At 35.0% G+C, this 19,843-nt stretch overlaps 1 protein-coding gene across 2 annotated transcripts in view; it reads right to left on the bottom strand.

Moving 5' to 3' along the window:
• Positions 1-19,843, bottom strand: part of BMPR2 (bone morphogenetic protein receptor type 2) — a 207,957-nt gene that overhangs the window by 66,951 nt on the left and 121,163 nt on the right. The gene's annotated exons all lie outside the window — the stretch shown is intronic.

Raw genomic sequence — 19,843 nt, 5'->3', positions numbered from 1 at the left:
TATAAAGAATATACCACTAAATATTTTTGATATAATTCTGCCGGGCCTAATTGCCTATATTCTATTGAGATTTTATTTTTTACCTTTATACATAGATATGATAAAACATAAAGGTTGTTACTCTGCAATAGTTTTGAAAAATAATCATTGAATACTTCTCAGAAAGCAACAAACTAAATTAACACAAGAAAAACTGAAATCTAACTATGCAATATTCATTATTTAAAATAAAATTAAATAAAGCAAAACTTAAAATCTCACAATACAGGAATGCCTGGGTGGTTCAATCAATTAAAATCCCACAATACAAAATCAAACCTAAGAGATGAATCACTCGGAGATCCCGAGTCAATTTTCCTGTCTATAAATGATACTTTTAAATCCAGAATTCATACTAGAGACAATTGTTCTCAGAAAGTGACCATGAAATAATGTGAGTATAAAAGTGGAATTTATATCTTCCAGTCATTTGCTTATTACTAGAAAATAAAATATGAGTTGTGTTGTACAGACAACTCCCCCCATTTAATATTCTTTTCATTATGATAGTAATGTCCTCAATCTTATAAGGAAAGCAAGATAGATATGTAAAGAGAATTAGCTTTTTTCTATTAAATTTCTATTTTCTAGTTTTTCCCACAGTTGTTTTCCAATCTTTTAAACTATTTTTTTTTACAAAAAAAATCCCATATGCACAAGTGTTTATAATACAAATGTACGGTTCAGTGAATTATTATGAAATAAACACTTATGTAGCTACGCCAAGAAATAGAATATTCAGGATCCTAAAAATCACCTACGTGCCCCTTTTGGTCTTAACAGCCTTTCTCCTCCCCAGCAATAGGCACTATGCTGACTACTGAGTAATAATTTCCTTGCCCTTCTTAATAGTATTACATTCTCTGATTGCTTAGGTTTGAGGTTTTTTAATGCCTATTTCTGAATTTTATATAAATGGAATTTTTACACCTTGCTTCTTGTTTTCAATAATGTTTTGAAGATTTAACCATGCTGTTGGGATGCACATGAAATTAATTCAGGGTTGCTTTTCTAGATAACAAATGCAGTTATTTTTCCTTGCAATGAGTCTGGGAGTCATAATAATTAAAAGATCAATATAGGTAATCCCTACTAAGCTCATAGAAATACTCCACAAATGTAAACATTTGGTTTTTCAGTTATACTTAGTATTTTTAAAGTACCCAATTTTGTTGGCAAGAGAAAAATATTAAACGAAGTTGACAAATGAAAAGTTGCATATCCTCTTGCTGTTTCCAATGTTTTGGCAGCAGAGGCAATAGCTAGCAGCCAAGAAGGCCAGACTTAATAAAAGATGCACTAAGGTAGGAACAGAGCAGAAAGAAAAGCTTTGAGATTGAGAGATAGGGTAGAGGAAAACATGCCTTACTGGACAAGGCTTTATGAAATTAGCACTGTTCAAAAGACCATTCTTAATACATATCTAAAAACAACGAAATCCTTAATTCATCCTTTCCATTGTGCTCAGATTTCCCTTATCCCCTACCCTCAAAGCATTTACAGAATCTTATCTGACAATCCTTTAAAAGGGAACTTCTAAACATGCACATCTAGTCTTCCATGAAAGGACACTAAAAGGAATAGGGTCTCCATCAGACCATTATGGATATTCTCACCCAAACTGTCCCTAAATATTTGTTCAGTTCCTACTAAACCCCACTCTTTAGATAGTGAGAATAAGGAGGTAAATTGACAGAATACCCAGGGCACTGGTAAGGCCAGGGGGAGTTAGAGTAATTCTTTTTTTTTTTAATTTTTATTTTTTATAAATATATATTTTTATCCCCAGGGGTACAGGTCTGTGAATCGCCAGGTTTACACACTTCACAGCAGAGTTAGAATAATTCTTGCCAGTACTATATCTTTGCCCTACACAGGCACTTCTTTTTTCCAATCCTTTTTTTTTACCTTTTCTTTCTCTTTCATGTTCCTTTCTTTGTCCCTTTACATATTCCTGTCTGCAAACCTGTCTTAAAGGCACCCACATGTCCTGCTTAGTAGCACTGGTGACATTCTAGACAATGCAGGAACTTCTATTTTTAGTCCAATTCTATCATGCTTTTCAAACAAAAACCTTTAAAAACTGACAAACAAAAAAGCCGTAGTGATCATATGATCTCTATGTGATAAAGGTGAGATAAAAGCAATTTAAGTTTTTAAAAAATCTCTTTGTATTATATCAAATTGCAAAACAAACCACCGTAAGCTTTTTAAATGGATGACTGTTCAGTAGCTCCAATTCTTTTACATATCCAACACTTCAAAAGTTATCAACTAAAAACACTAACCTAACAGTGAAGAAAAAGTACTGATCCTTATAATAACTGACAGGCTATATTACACAACTAAGTAACTAAACATTTGCATTAAAAGCTAGCAGAGTGAGAAATGATTTTGTTTTATACCAATTGTGGTAGATTTTGGATATTCATTCTAATACACAACCATTTTTATTTTAAAAGAAGTGAGTATTTTTTAATTTTGTTTTTTCAGTGTAAAATGAGCATTTTTTAAACATACAAAACAGAACTGATACAAAATATGTAGACCCTAAAATAAATCTGCATTTAAAATTTTGAGAGTAATTCTTCTTTAGTTGTGTTTGTATACCTTGTGATCAAATAATCCACTATGAGGAGAACTCTTTCTGAGTAGATGCTACTTCTTGATCCTGAGTCCCAGACAGAGAAGACCTGGACTGACCCTGCAGCCTGGAATGGAGTCCAGCCTATATCAGGCAAACTCCAGCTGATCTATATACCTATGATCATGAAAAAAAAAATGCTTACTGTTAAAGCCACTGAGCTTAAAGGTGGCTTACTGATGAAATATTATTGGTAATAGCTGACAAATAAGAGTATACCTACTAGTGGCATGTAACATCTTCCAGAGATGTGCGCAAACATATACAAATTTCAGTCTAAAATTAGACATTTAGGAATGCTGTAGGATAAATTTTTTTTCTAGTTCTGCCCATGTTGTCCTTACAACTATAGACATATTAACATTCAAACAAGAGTCTATAAGTAATGCCTATAGCGGCAATATTAGCTATAGAATGAATTTTTAACATTAGAAAAATTAAATATATTTATTTAAAACATAGCACTTCAGTTGTTTTGTGGGATAAGATATGTAATACTCCCCAAAGATCAACATTTTATTTACCTTTTGTGAACCTCAATTATACAGGATAAAAAGAGTTCTGGAGATTGGTTGCAAAACAATATGAATATATTTAACATTACTAAACTGTACACTTAAAAATGGTTAAGAAGATCAATTTTATGTTATGTATATTTTACCACAACTTTAAGAAAGCAGTTTAAGAGAATGGTTCTGATCTTTTAAGAAGATGATTTTTTTTTTTAAATATCAAAAATATATATATCATAAAGAGCAGAACTTAGTGACAATTTTCAGTATTCATAAAATGCTTTATAGATACTGTTAACACTTATTTCAGTGTATTTTAGTCTACATAAAGAAAACAAAAACATCAATTTCCTTTTCCTTTACTTCAAAACACCAATCTCTTGTCAACAGCTTTGGCAGCTGGAAATACATGACTTGCTCAGTGGTGTGGCACTGAGATGAATTTGATTAATTTTTTTTAAAAGGGAAAAGTAATTTTTACTAAACAAAATACACTCTGGTAGACAAAATCTACACATACACATCCACTCATATATATATACAAGTAAGTACACTTTGTACTTTCTTCTGTATTCTTTCAGAATTTCTTCATGTATGTAGAAGCAAAATTGAATATATGGTACATCCACTCTTCCCCCAACCCTGACAGTTTGCAATCCTTAATAATATATGGTGGAGATCTTTCTATAAATTAGTCCAGAGAAAGCTTTTAACTCTTTTGTTTAAAGCTTCGAACTATTCCATTATACTGTTGTACCAAAATTTTTTAACCTGTCCTCTATCAGTTCACATTTAGACTTCTATTACCTTGCTATAACAAACAATGCTACAGTGAATGCCTTTGTTTATATTCAGTTCAAAAATATATGTATACAACTGTAGGATAAATTCTCAGAAAATTCTCAGAATTTAGATATCCTAACTCCTAAGGCATATAATATTAAAAAAAGAAAATTAAGAATGCAACAGAGTTCTAATATCCTCTGGATGCAAACCGTGGGTTTTTCATTCTGTTAAATGGATTTACGGGACACGTGTGTGGCTCCCTTGGTTAAGCAGCTGCCTTTGGCTCAGGTCATGATCCCAGGGTCCTGGGATTGAGTCCCACATCCAGCTCCTTGCTCAGCAGGGAGCCTGCTTTTCTCTTTGCCTCTGCCTGCCACTCTGCCTTCTTGTGCTCTCTCTCTCTCTCTGACAAATAAATAAATAAAATCTTTTTAAAAAATGGATTTGGGGGGGCGCCTGAGTGGCTCAGTGGGTTAAATCTCTGCCTTCGGCTCAGGTCATGATCTCGGTGTCCTGGGATAGAGCCCCTGCATCAGGCTCTCTGCTCAGCAGGGAGCCTGCTTCCCCCCACCTCCCCTACCTGCCCTCTGTCAAATAAACAAATAAAATCTTTTAAAAAAATGGGTTTAGGAACAGAAAGTATAATATGGAGTTCAATACTTTAAAACGGCTTGTTACTTACAAAACATAAATGAACAAGAACAATCACAAGTACATTATCAACCAAAGACCTGGGAGATCTCTGTGATTATCTATAATATCTGTTCCACCCAGTCTATAATCATGCAGACTGTAATTCTATGAAATTACCAAATAATTTTAACACCCTGCTAACTACATCCTTACCATGCACTGTGTCTTAGTTAATTATTTATTACCATGGCATGATATTTTTTAATGGATAATCATTTCTTAAAAATCATTTTAGAACACAATTATTTGAATGTCCTGGGTGCTTAGATTTTCAAATAAATACCTGTGCAGGTGAGTTAACTCAGGATATGACATATGATACGGTATGCCATGAAGAACAGTCTAAAAGTTGATTTATTGCCTCGAAGAAGTTACATAAACCAAACTCTTGAGAAATGTTGCTAAAAGATTTTGAAGCTGCCAAGAATTTTCTGAAGATCTCTAGCATCTGGCCCTAGGAATAGATGCCCATTCTGAAACACAGGCATAGGGGTGAGCAGCTGAAGAGGTGGGAGAAAGGGAAAGAAAAAAGGGAAGTCTGTGACAATATCCTGAGGATGGATGTCTGTATAAGTGCTTAATCAATACAGTCCTGGGACTAGAGGCACTAAAATACGCCTGAACAAAGGCACTAGGGAGCAGGTGGCAAACAAAGATCAGGGAACCGAAGGGCAGTGGCACAGCTGGACTGTGACTGCTTCTTCGGAAACACATATTGAGAGAGAGACAAAAGATTCTGCTGGAGTAGAAACACCTCCTACCTTTCATTTCTTTCCCTGGTCTACTCACTGCGCCTCTCTGTGAACCTCATTCTCCCAGGAAGTTACAGCATGTAGCTAAGAAGAAATGTGATATATATTGTGATACTGTAATAATGGAATAATAATAAAAATGTGGCAGATAGATAAGACTTCCCCCTTAACATTCATTTTACCTTCATTCTAGTGTGCCTTCCTGAAATGCAGAGGCTAGAAAGTGAAAAGTCTATATTTCCTAGACTCTTCTACAGCTACAATTTCAGATTTAATGTAGCTTCAGCCAACTGAATACACTTACAAAAGATCTGGAAGTGAAAATGGACCTCTTCTTCTTCTTCTTCTTCTTCTTCTTTTTTAAATTTTTTAAAAGATTTTATTTATTCATTTGACAGAAATCACAAGTAGGCAGAAAGGCAGGCAGAGAGAGAGGAGGAAGCAGGCTCCCCGCCGAGCAGAGAGCCTGACGTGGGGCTCAATCCCAGGACCCTGGGATCATGACCTGAGCAGAAGGCAGAGGCTTTAACCCACTGAGCCACCCAAGTGCCCTGGACCTGTTCTTCCGTTTCTAAAAGCAAACACGGCTGGTAGAAACAATTTTTCTGTGGTTATGTATCAGTTTCCTATGGCTGCTGTAACAAATTTAGCACAACCTTAGAGACTTAAAATGATAAAATTTATTATCTTATGGTTCTGGTTGCCAGAAGTTTGAAATCAGTTTCATTGGGCTGAATGATGTCAGCAGGGTTGCACTGCTTCAGTGGCTCTACCCTCTTCCAGCTTCTGGTGGCTGCTGATACTTCCTATATTGTGGCTGCACCACTCCAATCACTGCTGCCATAGTCACACCGTCTTCTTCTATTCTCTGTGTCAAATTCCCCTCTGCCTCTCTAAGGGCACACGATGACATTTAGGGACCACCCAGATAACCCAGGATAATCTCCCCATCATAAGATCCTTAATTTAATCAAACACATCAGCAAAGGTCTTTTTGCCAAATGAGGTTTACGAGTTCCATGGATGAGAATCTGCTATCTTTGGGGAACCATATTTCAATCTACCATATGTTGTATCAGTAGAGACATATGTCTAGTCACCCAATTCATGGCAATAGAATAGAAGTGCATGAAGTATTCTGCTGGTGCAAGGTATGGTCAGTGTTATAATATTCTGAAGATAGCAGCAATAGTGGTTTCCAGAATGTGATGGCTTCAGGATAATGAAAATGGCAATATGATTCTAGAGAATCATACCACTATGCTTTCTGAGAAGAGATACTGACTCCCTTAGTCTGACTCTGTGGTATGGTTCTGAAAGCTCAAGCTATATTCTGCTTCTCTAGCCTACCGGTCCTCTGAGTATAGTTTCTGAAACAAATAGCCATCACTTGGGAACTTGTCAGACATGCAAATTATTTAGCTCTACCACAGGTCCACCAAATAAGAGAATATGAGGGTGAGGCCAGAATCTCTTTCAATGGCCCCCAAGTGCATCTGATTTATTGTAACATTTGAGAATTATTGTACAAGCCTTATTAACATTTCTTTTTTTTTTAAGCTTTTATTTGTTTATTTGAGAGAGAGATAATGAAAGAAAAGAGACAGAATGAGAGGGGGAATGTCAGAGGGAGAAGCAGACTTCCTGCTGAGCAGGGAGCCTGATGTGAGACGTGATCCCAGGACGTAAGCCAAAGGCAGTCGCTCAACAATTGAACCACCCAGGCGCCCCTTACCAACATTTCTGTAAAAACATATAAACTATCTAGGTTGTATTATTTTCCAGGAAATTTAATCTTAACCAATACAGAAAAGGAAGTATAATTTGAAGAGAGTTAAATCCAGGCCAGTAAACTCTTCAGAAATAGGACACTTGACTTTATAGCAATGTATGGCCTTTGTATGGAGTTATGATAGAGGGGGTGCCTCAGAGATCATTCTTTACATTTACCTTATATTTCATTTATTTTTGAACTATAACTCAAGTTTCATGGGAGCCTAATCATTATTCATCATTGATAGAAAAATTAACTATTGACTATCACAGGCAAATTATTATGTTCAAAGTTTTGTTGGCACTTAAGCTTGAAGTATGAACCTGATGCTGTATAGAATTTTCAGTTTTCAGTCTATATACTCATTAAAAGCTTCTGACCCAGGGTATTCTACAACTGTAAGTTCTTAGATGACTATTATCAAATACTGTATGCTATTTTCAATGTTGAGGGGAAAAAACTCTTGAAAATCATATTTATGCTTAGTAAGACTTTATAGGCTTACGTATGTCAGGACCAATTTGAGTGAAATTTTACTTACAGTACATAACTAAAAATAGTTTGATCTCATGCTGCTTAAAATCTCAAATTAGGTAGGTACATTTCTCATTAGTAAAATTGGGGAAATCAATTATAGTAAGTATGGTTTGTATACATGCTTTTTCAAAATATAAAAAAACATGGCAGTCCATAATAACATTTTTAAAAGTTCTTGATTTTACGTAGAATAGACCATACAATTAATTCCCAAAATGATTAGAAAATGAAATAAGATGGAAAATGTGGGCTTTTCATGTATGTTTTATTATTTGGTATTTCAAAATAATCCAAGTATTTCAGAACTCGTATTGGTAAATAACCAGATAATTTCAAAGAGACACAAATTCTGGGTCTACCTGTTTTCTACTATTTTAAGCTTTCTTTTAGAATGGAGAATTAAGGGAATATTTGTACTATATTGATATATATTTATAAGTATTTGTGTATATTTACATATTTTTTTTAAAAGATTTTATTTATTCATTGACAAACAGAGATCACAGAGGGCAGAGAGGCAGGCAAAGAAGGAGGAAGGGAAGCAGACTCCCTGTTAAGCAGAGAGCCCGACACGCGGGCTCGATCCCAGGACCCTGAGATCATGACTCAAGCTGAAGGCAGAGGCTTTAACCCACTGAGCCACCCAGGCGCCCCCATTTACATATTTTTAAAATTTTTTTTATTTTTTCATTTGAGAGAAAGAAAGTGCATGAGTGAGAGCACAAGCAGAGAGGAGGGTCAGAGAAAGAAGGAGAAGTAGACTTCCCTCTGAGCAGGGTGTTCAACCTGGGGCTTGATCCCAGGACCCAGGGATAACAACCTGAGCCAAAGGCAGACTCTTAACCTACTGAGCCACCCAGACACCCCTTCATTTATATATTTATATTCTATATATGTACTATAATATCCTTTCTTTCTCAAAACACATGCTCTTCCTTCTACTGGGAGAGGCCTTTTAAAATATATAAGGGCCATTTTTAAAGATTGCCACAATGACTACGATGTGAGGACTGCTGGCATTTAGTAAGTCTTAACTAGGGGATTTAAAAATCCTTCAAGATTTGGAACAGTCTTGCACAACTAGGATATCACCCAAATGCCAAATGGTAGTTCTACTAAAAATATTCTTGCCCATGCCCTCAACCTGGGCACTAAAGCCCTTACATAGAAAAAGAAATCTGGGAGAAGACGGTAATATTACAGAACTTTTCATTAACACAGGGCACTTTTTACTTCTGGTGTCTTAAAAACCTCTTAAGGAATTCGGGTCCATCTTTAGAAGAGAAATAACTTACACCTTGAGTAGAAACAATAAATATTCTTGGAGTAGGACCACAGCACTCCAAGTCTAAATCTGTACAGACGGAGATCACAAGTAGGCAGAGAGGCAAGCAGAGAGAGAGACTGGAGGAAGCAGGCTTTCCGCTGAGCAGAGAGCCCGATGCAGGGCTCGATCCCAGAATCCTGGGATCATGACCTGCGCCAAAGGCAGAGGCTTTAACCCACTGAGCCACCCAATATTTTCAATATTTTCACCCTTTATTTACAAATCTGTAAATAAAGGAGGCTTGGTGCTTCCTAAAGTTTTAGAGGGAATTTAGTTTTTAGCAATAGCCAGAGGCATAAAAAGATAAGAAAAACATACAACACATGTTGTAACGTGCCCCCAAAAATATCATTTAAGTTATTCAAAATATGCTATTTTATTGAACCTTTTAAAATGGCCATCTTTAAAACAGAAGGAAATGTGTTCACATTTTAAAAATGGTTAAGATGATAAATTTTATGTTTATGTGTATTTTATTGAACTAAACATTTTAAAAACTTGTGTCTTATAAATGGTAATATACACAATGTGTAGCTATTTTAGCAAGAGACAAACTACAATAAAGATAAGTAATTAGGATAAATTTGGGCGCCTGGGTGGCTCAGTGGGTTAAAGCCTCTGCCTTCGGCTCAGGTCATGATCCCAGGGTCCTGGGATCAAGCCCCACATCGGGCTCTCTGCTGAGCAGAGAGCCTGTATCCCTTCCTCTCTCTCTGCCTGCCTCTCTGCCTAATTGTGATCTCTGTCTGTCAAATAAATAAAATCTTTTAGATAATAATAATAATTAGGATAAATTTATCAAAGGAAGTGTATTTTTGTACACTATAAAACATTGTTGAAATAAATTAAAGAACGCCTAAATAATAGGGACGCCATCTCATGTTCATAGATTAGAAAACTTAACGTTGTTAAGATGGTAATATTCCCCAAACTGGTCTACAGATTCACTGCAGAGCCTACCAAAATCCAAGCTGCCATTTTTGCAGATATGGACAACATTGCTGGTGAGAATGTAAAGTGGTTCAGCCACTTTGGGTAACAGCTTGGCAGTTCATCAAGAGTTAAACACGGAGTTACCTAAGAGGCAACTCTTCTACTACTTGGTATATGCCCAAGAGAACTGAAAACATATGTCCCCACAAAAATGTATACATCACTGTTCATAGCATTATTTATAATAGCCAACACAGGAAAAAAAACAACTGTCCATCAACTAACGAATGAATAAACAAAAACTGGTAAAGCTATATAAGATAATACTATTTGCCCATAAAAAGAAATGAGTTACTGATACATGCTACAACACAAATGAACCTTGAAAATATGATGCTAAGTGAAAACAGTCAGACATAAAAGACCACATATTCTATAATTCCATTTATGTAAATGCCCAAAATAGGCAAATCCATATAGACAGTAAGTACATTAGGGGTTGCCAAAGCCTGGGGCGGGGAGTGGAGGGTAATGGAGAATGACTGCTAATTACTTGAGAGTTTTTCTTTTCGGGTAATGAAAATGCTCTCTAGTTAAATAGTGGTGATGTTTGCACAATACTGTAAATACACCAAAAAACGGAATTTTACACATTTATAGATATTAAAATGGTGAACATTATGATATGTGAACTCTATGTCAATAAAGCTGTGTTTTTTTTTTTTTAAGTCACAAAGAACAAACTTAAGAGTACTATTCTGGCAAATTCAAGATTATTTCAGCATTAAAATAAAAATCCACAAGTCCATGGGGCACCTGGGTGGCTAATTTGGTTAAGCATCCAACTCTTGATTTCAGCTCAGGGCTGTGGGATTGAGCACATCAGAGTCTGTGCTCAGCAGGGAGTCTGCTTGAGATTCTCTCCCTCTTCTTCTCCCTTACATGTGCTCTCTCCCTCCTCCTTCTAAAATAAATAAATCTTTATTTTAAAAATCCACAAATCCATAGTAATACTAAAAAAAAGCCTTTCTTTCTCTTTTCTTCTTCTTTTTAAAGATTTTATTTATTTATTTATTTATTTGTGAGAGAGAGAGAGAACACAGCAGGAGGAGCAGCAGAGGGAGAGGGAGAAATAGGTTCTCCACTGAGAAAGGAGCCCAATGCAGGACTTGATCCCAGGACCCTGGCATCACCTCAGTCTAAGGCAGAAGCTTAACTGACTGAGCACCCCCTGCGTCCCTCTTTTTCTTTTTCTTTTTTTTTTTTTAAACATAAGAATGCCAGCTATTAGAGTAAAATGACAGAACTAGAAAATCATCATTTTGAATCTGTAATATAATAGGTTTGGGAAAGGATAATGCATGCTGAAGCCATTAAGTAAAATGGTGGTTTAATAGCAAAATTATTTGTCGGGTGCCAAATTATCTACCCACCAGTGACTTACTAAATGCAAAGGGGGAAAATGTACCTTTTCTTTTCTTTTTTTTCCCCCAATATTTTATTTATTTGACAGAGAAAGAGAGATCACAAGCAGACAAAGCAGGCAGAGAGAGGGGGGAAACAGGCTCCCTGCTGAGCAGAGAGCCCTATGCGGGGCTTGATCCCAGGACCCTGAGATCATGACCTGAGCCGAAGGCAGAGGCTTTAGCCCACTAAGCCACCCAGGCACCCCAAAAATGTACCTTTTCAACAAAGTGTTGTCATCTGAACTGATACTGTGACTCGATATGATACAATATGAAGTTTGCAATATCACCCATGAGGTATTCTTGCTAATAATTTAACCCAAATCAAATCAACCTTCTAGACTTAACATCCAAGTTAGAAATTTCAAGGGATTAAAAATACAGTAAAATAATTGGACAAATCCAGAATATAGGGACAACTGCTTAGAATCTCTAGAAGTCAATTTCATGGATAATTTAAAAAGGTAGGAGAGGGAGAGACTATATTAGATTAACAGAAATTAAACAGACAAAACAGTCAAATGCAATGTATCAACCTTGACTGAATTCTGTTTGAGAAAAAAGTCTTAAGAGTTATTATGGGAAAGGCTAAGCTCGGACTAGATACTGGCTTATGTTATGAATTATTATTAACTATCTTGGATTTGAGATGAGCATTTGTCTTACATTTCTAAGAGATGCATGTGATACTTGTAGCTTACTTTCAAATGATTCAACAATAGCAACAACAACAAAAACAGGTATGTATCCATCCATCCACCCATCCAGAAAGGAGGAGGTAATGGAGAATGCAAAACTGAATAATGTTAATAATTATTGAATCTATGTGGAAATATAGGAGATCAATTCTAATTGACTAAGATTTTTTCCTTTATATTTTTTCTTTATATATATTTATATTTCTTTATATATTTTTTTCTTTATATACAGAAATAACTTCTTATAGCTTTTTTTAAAGTGAGGGATGAGGTTAACAGAAGATGCAGAAAATATTATCTTTGTTCTATTTCTCAACTGGAAGGACACAGGAACTTGAACACATTATGAGAAACTCATAACATCCTTTCTTCAAATAAGAAAAGACTTAGAATATAGGCTCTCATATAATAAATTAAAATGAACAGAAAAATGTCCTTAATGGTAAAAAGAAAATCAAATGAGGAATGATGTTTGTAACACTTGGTTTTTAAAAAAGACCTAAGGACAGTTTTCTCCTAATCATAACTACTATATAATAAATGTTTAGTATATGCTAGGCACTCTACATGCACTATCTTGTTTAATCTATACAACAATCATATAAAATAAGTAGTATTACTTTGTACATGAAGTACTTAATATATAAAGAGGCTAAGTAACCTGTTCAAGGATATGTTTACTAAGTAGAACAGGAAGATTTTTAACCCATGCACTAAGACTGAGGGCCAAACACTCTTTTCTGTTTTTAAAGATGTATTTGTTCATTTATTTGAAAGAGAGAGAGAAAGAGAACACAAATGGGAGGGCAGGGGTAGATGCAGACTCCCTGCTGAGCAGGAAGCCCAACTCAGAGCTCAATCCCAGAACCCTGGAATCAGGACCTGAGCCAAAGGCAGACACCCAATGACAGAGCCACCAAGGTATCCCAGGAGAGCCAAAGCTCTTAATCTTTATGTTATAGACCTCCCAAAGACGCAAGTGAATATTTTTTTAAACATTACACTTTCCTCCCTTATATGATCCTATTTTTTAGAGGATGATTAGGCTAATTTCATATTATAGCTAGAATATAATGTACTTTTTTAAAAGAAACAATTTGAAAAGAGCTTATAACAGTACTTAAGTTGTTAGTGCATTTCCAACCAAAATTGTATCTCTTCAATTACTATTAAAAATTTTTATCAAAAAGACAAGAAATAACAAGAATTGGCGAGGATGTGGAAAATGGGAACCCTTGTGCACTGCTGGTAGAAATGCAAACTGGTATAGCCAACTATGGGAAAGAGTATGGAGGTTCATCAAAAAATGAAAAACAGAACTACTATATGATCAAGCAACTCAACTTCGGATATTTATCTAAAGAAAACAAAAGACTAATCGAACAAAATATATGCATCCCAATGTTCATTGCAGCATTATTTACAATAGTGAGGATCTGGAAACACCTAAGGGGCCATCAATGGATGTGTGAGAGAGAGAGAGAGAGAGACAGACAGACAGAGAGAGTGTGTGTGTGTGTGTGTGTGTGTGTGTGTGTGTGTGTGAATATTATTCAGCCATAAAAAAGGGAAGCAATCTTGCCATTTACCACAATATGGATGGACCCAAAGGCATTATGCTAAAGTGAAATAAGTCAAACAGAGAGAGACAAGTACTATATAATTTCACTTATATGTGGAATGTGAAACGTAACAACAACAAAAAACCCCAAGCTCATAGATACAGAGAATAGATTACTGCTAGTCAGAGGAAAGGGGTGGGTCAAAGGGATGAAGGGGGTCAAAATGTACCAATTCCCAGTTATAAAATAAACAAGTCATAGGGATAAAATGTACTGCATAGTAACTACACTTAACAATACTATACTGAATATTTGAAAGTTTTTGAGAGTAAAGCTTCAAGTTCTCACTACAAGAACAAAAAATTTTGTGATTATGCACAATGACAGATTTTAACTAGACTGACTGTGGTGATCATTTTGCAATACAAACAAAAAGCAACTCATTATATCGAACACCTGAAAGCAATATAATGTTACATGTCAAGTATATCCCAATTTAAAAAAAAAAATGATGTTATAAAGACAGTTGCTATCCAAATCATGGCTAGTTTCATCTTGGTTTTGAAAGTCCTTTTTTATCTGTAACTCTACTTTTTTATAAGATTTTATTTGTTTATTTATTTGAGAGAGAGAGAGAGGATGAGCAGGGGGGAGGAGCAAAGGGAGAGGAAGACAGACTCGCGACCAAGCAGGGAGCCCAACTTTGGGCTCGAACCTAGGACCCTGAGATCATGACCTGAGCCAAAGGCACCCATTCAACCAACTGAGCCACCCAGGTGCCCCAGTGACTCTACTTTTTATGGTAATCTGGCATATAAAACCACTAAATATATATTAGATAGATAATCACTATTTCTATATGAACATATGCAGAAAATTCTCAGTAATCAGAGATACTGGATACAGGAAATGAGAAATAGCTAAGACAGGTACAAAGGAATACACATGGAACTGGACATAAAGATAAGAAAAATTATAGATGTTAAAGACATGAAAATTATTTCTTACTTCTACATCCAAAATTGTCTACTATTTTAGAAGACATTTACTTTTAAATACCAGTCAATTCCACGATAAACGCGTGGGTCTTATATTTTACAGACCAAAAGCTTCCACTGACTTTGTCAGTAAAACCGGGTTAGTAAACAGGTTTTGCTTTGTTCGTCAGGACCAAGTAATACAAATTTTAAAAATACCAACATGAATAAGGATTACTTTTTTTTGAGAGAAGAGGGACAAAATATGTAGGTACAGATTGGGATTGATATTCAATAGGGCAGAGGTAGCAAAATTTTAGAACGAAAACTGTTTGACTAACACCACATAATGCGTGCAAATGAAATCTTGTTACTATTGCATTAAAGACTATTTTCTAAAAGATACATACTTTACTTCTCTTGCAACACCCCTCTCTACTAATATTTATTTTTAAAGATTTTATTTATTTATTTGACAGAGATCACAAGTAGGCAGAGAAGCAGGCAGGGCGGGGGGAAGCTCGATAGCAGGACCCTGAGGGGCTCGATCCCAGGACCCTGAGATCATGACCTCAGCCGAAGGCAGAAGCTTAACCCACTGAGCCACCCAGGCACCCCTAATATTTTTAATACGTGTAAAAAAGAACAACATACTTTGTCTCTTGCTAAAATGCTTCATCAAGTACTAAGCAAAAACTTCTGGCCACCCATATTTCCCTTTTTGTATCTATTCAATCACTTTAATGCTGTCATAGAAGCAGTAAAAACTGAAAAACCATCATAAATTCACAGCAGCTAAAAACTTATCTGTGGCCCTAAGCCATATGTCAGTTTCTTTGAATGTAGGCTTTCTTTTCTATTTTCTAGCTTGGTGTGAGATAAAGACATTTGCTGCCAGACACTGAAGTTAGAATTTCTAATCTTAACAGCGCAGCATAAATTAGAATGTGATTTCTTTCTTTTTTTTAAGAATATGATTTCTTAAACTTAAATCTTTCTCAACAATATGATCCAACAATCAACTTAATGAGTGATGTAAATTAAAGAAAATAAAAGCACTTTACATTTTTATACTGATTTTTACCCAAGAACCTCCAACACAAAATACAATGACTTAGGTCTATTTAATTTTTTAGAAAATGACAAATTTTTGTCTGCCTTTCTACTGTCTTAATTACTTTGTTTACTTTCTTGTTAGGAAGGTTAATTATACTAATTCTAGAAATCTTCACAAGAAACTGTTTAAAGTAAACCTTGCACTTTGGGGAGGGTATATGCTATGGTGAGTGCTGTGGAGTGTGTAAACTTGACAATTCACAGACCTGTACCCCTGGGGCTAATAATACATTATATGTAAATAAAAAATAAAAATAAATAAATAAAAATGAGATATGACTTTTATAGAATAAATCATATAGATCTGAAAAAATAAATAAATAAACCTTGCAATAATTATACATTTCTTTCAAACTGGGAATATATAAACAAATAAGCATGATTTAAGGGTATAAGAAAGTAAAATATTACAAATATAAATTGATTTACTTAAAGACTGATTTACTTTTTAAACAGAATGGGTACTGCAAAGTCTCTTATGGTTTGAAGAGACTCAGAATAATATAGCTCACTTTCCTAAAGTGTTAGACTTCTGGTTTTAGGTGGTAGATAGACCTATGTTAGTGTGTTAGTTTTCTATCTTTTGTCTAGCTACAAAAGAAGAAAACCTCAACTTGGTGACAATGAATCTCTATTATCTCTATTTGCTATTCTCTTTTAACACAGAGAAAGTAAGCTTTAAATTTCAGACAGTTTGGCAGGCAACAATATCTGGTTAGCTAATATATATATGGTTTATTTTCATTTTATTTATTTTCAAATAAATAATTTTTAATGTTAGCTCTACTTACGACATTGGCTTTCCATTTACAGTAGTGGTAGAAAGTTTCCCTTTAAAGAACATATAATTTTAATGAGATAATTTGAAGAAAAATATTAAGTAATAAAGCAATATGTCATGTGAATATAGAAAACATTTTATGATACTCAGTGGTACAGAGATATGGTTAAAGAATTATGAGGAGTTCTTAAATTTTAGGAAATGTGATCAAGTATTTTCAAAATAATCTTTTCTCTCCTTCCAAATGAATAAATTAACATATATAAACTGGCCCCCTGTTGGGGTATAAGAGTAATGATTAATAACAACTGATTATAGAGAGTAATGATTAAAACCAATAAAAAGCAATAATTAATAACATACTCTGGAGCCAAAACACCTAAGTTTGAATCTTGGCTCTACCACTTTTTAACTATGTGACTTGCTAAATTATGTATCTGTGCCTAAGTGTTCTCAATGTAAAATAAGAATGTAACAGTAATCATTTCATATGTTTCTGTAAGGATTAACTGTAAATGCTGAATACATAACATAGACAGCATTTAGAACAATGTCCGACACATAGTGAATTTTGAAAAATACTATTTAGCTAGTTTTGATTTCACTATACGTTAAATGCCCAAATTCCCTTTATATTTTTATTGTAAAAAGACTGCTCAGTCTAGTAAGTCTATAATCCAGATAAAGTGATTTAAAATTTCATTACTACATTTACCCCACCCAGAATAACATTCTCTAAGAATCTTATATTTACTGTAAGTATTTTATTTATTTATTTATTTATTTATTTATTTTACTGTAAGTATTTTATGAGGCAAAACTCATTAAATATCTAATGGGTGCCTGAATGGCTCAGTGAGTTAAAGCCTCTACCTTCGGCTCAGGTCATGATCCCAGGATCCTGGGATAGAGTCCCACATCAGGCTCTCTGGCTCAGCAGGGAGCCTGTCTCTCCCTCTCTCTCTCTGCCTGCCTCTCTGCCTACATGTGATCTCTGTCAAATAGATAAATAAATAAATAAATATTTTTTTAAAAAGAAAAAAACACTAGTATGTGAAGAGAAACAGAAGTAAGAACACCATATGTTGATGGGGAAAGAAAGGACAGTGCTTATAAAAGTTAACTTATCATACTAGGTACAACAGAGGAAGGGTCTCCTAAGAAAAAAATATAGGGACTCAGAAAATAAGATATCAAGGGAAGAAAAGAAGTAAAAATTCCTAAATGTGTCTAGAGCCAGTTCTGCCTATAATTAAGTACTGAACAGGTACATTACCATTGGCTTATTTTTTTTTTTAGAAATTCAAAGATTTATTTGTTCCATTTATTGAAAATATTTATGGACCACCTGCTTCCCATCAGACACTCAGTGGCTTATATTTTTTAAGGTTCCCATATAATGAAGTAGTCAAATATGGAACCTACTCCCTGAAAAAAGAAAAAAAAGAAAAAAAAAAAAAACAAAACAACCCTGAAACATAAACTCACAACTAGAGGAAAAATTCTTTGGAAAAAATCAGGCACAAAGATCTAGAATATGAGTTATCAACCACATACCCTATAATCTCATCTGTAGCCAATTTTTTTTCTTGGGGAATTATTTCATAATGAGTTTCTGGCTGAACACATGCTCCAGGTCTCTGACGGCAACCTCAGACCTGAACATCAGATCACGGGTTACAGCAAAATAATTGACAAGGATTTTCTAAATATCAGAAGTTCTTTTTCCTTTCCCTTTTTTAAAAAAATGGTAATAATCCTTCCTAATGGAGGAGCACAGCATTTAAACTTTACCTCCAATGCTGGAATTGGAGGAAAGGTTTTTTGTTTTTGTTTTTCTGAAAACAAACACCTGGGGCCTCACTGACTAGAAACATTGGTCATCTACAGTCCAAACAGAACTTTAATTTTTAGGGTTTAATAATGCTCACATACTTTTTTCTAAATTAATACAAAACTGCTGATATATATTTTAAAACAGACATTTCATTTATGTTTCAACAAAAGCATCAGTTGGACTTCTCATTCTGAATTTTTTTAGTAAAACAGCCAGAAGTCTGCACAGATTTCATTAATTTGTACAATATCTCATTGCCTCCAAAAAACTATGTAAGGCAGTTTTATAAGACTAAGCAAAATCTGTAATTTGCAAAAAAAAAAAAATTAAGAACTAAAGGTAAGTGGAATAACCTTTCTTCACTCCCCTAACTCCACATCAAGGTAATTTTTAAATGATTATAATATAAGACTCTGTGGATCAAAAAAATTACAGATATACACTTATGGTCATGGATTGGTTATATTTTCCCTGGCAACTCCTTTCACTTTATTCTTAAAGATCCACTGCTATCGTATGCTTTAACTTCTATCACTAACTACCTCATGGTCTTCAGCTTCAACTGAGGTTGATTAAAAAAAACAAACAAGCTTTTTCTGAGGAAAGAGACCTATTTTTGCTATTCTCAGTTCTCCATATATTTCTTCATTGCCACTGGTTTAACTCTACTCAGTGTATGAGGTATAGCGGTAGGAAGGCAGGTAAAAGGGTTCTGGATATTGTGTAACTGTACAATTCATGAGAAAGATAGAATTCCAGTAACAGCAATAAATAGTTTGAGGTCAGGAAGTAAACTGTTCAGCTGAAAACAATCAAGAGAGAAATGAATAGGCTAAAGAGAACATTAAGTACCTTCTGCTGTTTCCCTAGAACATAACCTTTAAAAAAGCCATAATCTACTTATGCATCATTTTCTTTACCAGTATTAAAATATGCTACAATTGTACTTTTTGAGTAAGGGTCTCTGAAAATGAGATCACGTAACAGTATCTACCTAGGGAAAATTTTCTAAATTCCTGCATTATTTTAAAAATTAAGATTTGCAAGGCATCTACATGGCTCAGGTCATGATCCCAGAGTCCTGGGATGGAGCCCCACATCAGGGTCCCTGCTCAGTGGGAAACCTACTTCTCCCTCTCCCACTCCCCTTATATTCCCTCTCTCGCTGTGTCTCTCTGTCAAATAAATAAAACCTTTAAAAAAAATTAAAATTAGGGGTGCCTGGGTGGCTCAGTGGGTTAAGCCTCTGCCTTCGGCTCAGGTCATGGTCTCAGGGTCCTGGGATCGAGCCCCACATCGGGCTCTCTGCTCAGCAGGGAACCTGCTTCCCCCTCTCTGTCTGCCTGCCACTCTGCCTACTTGTAATCTCTCTCTCTGTCAGATAAATAAATAAAATCTTTAAAAATTAT

The sequence above is a fragment of the Mustela erminea genome, chromosome 8 (assembly GCF_009829155.1).
Source record: "Mustela erminea isolate mMusErm1 chromosome 8, mMusErm1.Pri, whole genome shotgun sequence".
NCBI lineage: Eukaryota > Metazoa > Chordata > Mammalia > Carnivora > Mustelidae > Mustela > Mustela erminea.
Note: the sequence above shows the minus strand (reverse complement) of the source record. Positions and strands in the feature narration are given on the sequence as shown.